Consider the following 4,202-nt stretch of genomic DNA (forward strand, 5'->3'; position numbering starts at 1 on the left):
TCTTAAGAGGTGGAGCAATCTCATGACATTCCTGACATAAAAGATGGTAATACTCCAAGGTAAAGAAGAACTAAGACTGGATAGCAAGGAACTCAAGGTATAACACAAAACACGGTCAAGTTTGTGTTGAACAGAAGGCAATAAAATGGTCGGTGATAAAACAAATCATCGAGGGCAAGGATGGTATTTCTCATCATGAATTCAATTGATATCTAGGAGGGAGTCAAGATGTTGATGATGATCACGACAAATATTGTCGAGAGGCTCCACGAAGAATCAATCGAACAGCAACTGCATCAAGCAAAAGGACCGATGCAGGGATAGATTATTGGATCCATGGATACGACACCAACTCGGAACCAAGCTTATTGTTCGAGGTGGAACGATAAGACGAGGGAATCAACGTAAGCTTAGTTCATCGTCGAAGGTTGTGCTCCGGGAATAAGGAAGAGGTATCACAGTTAAAATCAGTACGATAATGATATAGCCGATCAGGCTAGGAATGATATGACGGAGTATTAAGCTTATAAGCAACGAAAATTACTTAGAGTTATTGAATCGGATTGCGGAATCAATTCATTTATCGGTGTTCTCGAGTGACTAATAACTCAGAACCCGGGGAAAATCTGAAAACGGTGAGAAGCAATACTAGATGAAGACTTATAGGAAGCAACACAGTTCTTTGATATTCTCGAGATACCGGAGGGCAATACTCGAAAGAAGATAAGAATAGAGGTTGCGGAGATGTATCGATCAACCGAAGACAAGTATTTTAACTTGTCTGAGAAATGGAATCAAGGAGAAAATGTGGTCGGAACGACGATTGCAAAAAGGCCAGATCACAGATATGAGATGAACTTATACCAAGGGAATAATTAATGTAAGAGAAGCTTTAATGATATGATCTACATCATTTCCATGGGCATGAACACAAGTTGAAGGTCGACTCCCACTTCTTCAATGCATAACCTTTCATTCACTTCTCATCTTCAAAGGAGTTGTAGTGTTGAAATTTTATCCGGCGAAGTACCAGAAGAGTATGACTCGTGAAAACTCTCGGGTTCACATAATTTTAGAGAAAGTATAGGTTCAACCCATCGGGGCATCCTAGAAACATATACCACAAGCTTCAAGAGTAAATATCACCAGCTTGAAAGGAGAGCATGGTTGGCCAAATCAGAGAATAGGATTTGCCAATGGCATTATGTATCAGGGAAAGAATTCCCAAAGTGATTGAATATGAAGGGCGTTGTCGTACAAAATCCAACAAAGGATCTGTCGGTCCATAACGAAGCTGATGCGAGCATCGGCACACAACCAGACGAAGAAACAATGCAAAGGCATTGGATTATAGAAGCAACTGACTAATTCAACGTTTAAATGGCAAAGGAATTATGATTTTCAAATCAAGGGATCAGGAGCAAACGCTCTGATCAAGGATGGCTAAGTTGAATAGACTTAGGGGTACAATCGATGGCAATCTGATTGGCCGAGAACCAGCTCATGTTCGAAAGACGTCTGAGCCGGAAAGATAATTTATAAGGATCAACTGATGATTGCGTGCATTCGCACACATATAGAATCAACGGACTCAAAATGATAGTGACAAAGGCTACCAATAAGATTACTATACTTATGGGATTAACAATAATGCAAGCAATCAAGAATTTCAAGAGCAATAAGCTGCTAAGGATTTTCGGAAGATCGAATATTATTTCAAAGACCTTAGTGAAACACATAAACAACTGGGGATGAGCGGATACTCGATAAGGGCGAGAAATTATCCGTAGGGGTATTCAGGTGGCAAGGAACTGCAAGGCAGTAGGCACAAAATATTCTCGGAACAATAGAGGGGATTTCAGGGTATCTTGTTATAACAAGATCAACTAGGAATAAAATTAAGAACGGCAAGTGTATGTATTTATCCATAGGGATATTTCGGTGGTAGGGAATTGCAAAAGCAATGGGTACAAAGTCTCAAAAGAGTATCGGAGAGTAACTTCGAAATCTTCTGGTGCAGCCGGCGATCATCTGGACCGAAGGGGCTCTCCGGGAGAAAGTGTTTTCGAGAACCTAAAGTTAGATTTTAGAAAATCATTTAACCCAAATAGAAGAGAGATCAGAATCCCAGAGTATAGACGAGGAATAAAAAGATCCTACTACCACCCAATGGCGACGTGGGCCCATAAGCCACACAGCCATGTTAGTAGAAGTTTTGTACTGTCTAGACTAAACTTCGGCCAAGGAGTGTGGAAGGGGGATTCCTACAGGCAGTCGTCTCTGATAACAACTTGTGACGCCCCCGATTCAATCGTACACTAATCATGCACGCAAATGTGTATGATCAAGATCGAGGACTCACGGGAAGATATCACAACACAACTCTAGACACAAATTAAAATAAAACAAGCTTTATATTACAAGCCAGGGGCCTCGAAGGCTCGAATACATAAGCTCAAAAACACAAGAGTCAGCGGAAGCAATAATATCTGAGTACAGACATAAGTTAGACAAGATTGCCTTAAGAAGGATAGCACAAAAGTAGCAATGATCGAAAAGGCAAGGCCTCCTGCCTGGGACCTCCTAACTACTCCTCGAAGCCGAACTCCACGTAGAATCATCCTCGGGATCTCTAGCTCCTTGACTCCTGCATCTGGTTGCGACAACCAGGTATAGAAAGGCGAAAAGAGGGAGAAAAGCAACCGTGAGTACTCATCCAAAGTACTCGCAAGTAAGGAGCTACACTACATATGCATGGGTATATGTGTAAAGGGCCATATCGGTGGACTGAACTGCAGAATGCCAGAATAAGAGGGGGATAGCTAATCCTATCGAAGACTACGCTTTTGGCCACCTCCATCTTGTAGCATGTAGAAGAGAGTAGATGGTAAGTTCACCAAGTAGCATCGCATAGCATAATCCTACCCGGCGATCCCCTCCTCGTCGCCCTGTTAGAGAGCGATCACCGGGTTGTATTTGGCACTTGGAAGGGTGTGTTTTATTAAGTATCCGGTTCTAGTTGTCATAAGGTCAAGGTACAACTCCCAGTCGTCCTTTTACCGAGGGACATGGCTATTCGAATAGATAAACTTCCCTGCAGGGGTGCACCACATAACCCAACACGCTCGATCCCATTTGGTCGGACACACTTTTCTAGGTCATACCCAGCCTCGGAAGATCAACACGTCGCAGCCCCACCTAGGCACAACAGAGAGGTCAGCACGCCGGTCTAAATCCTATGAGCGCAGGGGTCTGGGCCCATCGCCCATTGCACACCTGCACGTTGCGAACGCGGCCGGAAGCAGACCTAGCCTAGCAGGCGTTCCAGTCCAATCCGGCGCGCGCCGCTCAGTTGCTGACGTCACGAAGGCTTCGGCTGATACCACGACGTCGAGTGCCCATAACTGTTCCTGCATAGTTGGTTAGTGCGTATAGACCAAATGGCCAGACTCAGATCAAATACCAAGATCTCGTTAAGCGTCTTAAGTATCCGCGAAAGCCGACCAGGGCCAGGCCCACCTCTCTCCTAGGTGGTCTCAACCTGCCCTGTCGCTCTGCCACAAAGTAACAGCCGGGGGCCGTCGGGAACCCAGGCCCACCTCTACCAGGATGGAGCCACTTGCCCCTTCAACCCCCATCTCCGAACAGTATCATAAGTAATGAAACAGTATCAAGTATATAGCATATGCCCGTGATCACCTCCCGAAGTGATCACGGCCCAGTAGTATAGCAAGGCAGATCGACAAGAGTGTAGGGCCACTGATGGAATACTAGCATCCTGTACTAAGCATTTAGGATTGTAGGTAAGGGTAACAACTGTAGCAACAATGACAGACAATGCAGCAGAATAGGATTAACGGAAAGCAGTAACATGCTACACTACTCTAATGCAAGCAGTATAGAGAAGAGTAGGCGATATCTGGTGATCAAGGGAGGGCTTGCCTGGAAGCTCTGCAAACGAAAGGAATCTTCGGAAGCGTAGCCATAGTCGAACACCGAAACAACAAAGGTCTCGGGGTCTAGCGCAGTATCGGAGTCTACCGAAAAGAAGCAACGAAGGGGAAACAAATAAATAACAGAGCAAACAATAGCAACACAAAATATAACAAGGCAAAGACGCGGTGCCAGGGGTGAGCTAACGCAGGGATAGGTGATACCGACGAAGGGGGAAAACAACCGGGAAAGTATCCCCGGTGTTTCAC

This window comes from Aegilops tauschii, chromosome 2 (assembly GCF_002575655.3).
Source record: "Aegilops tauschii subsp. strangulata cultivar AL8/78 chromosome 2, Aet v6.0, whole genome shotgun sequence".
NCBI classification, from domain to species: Eukaryota; Viridiplantae; Streptophyta; class Magnoliopsida; order Poales; family Poaceae; genus Aegilops; species Aegilops tauschii.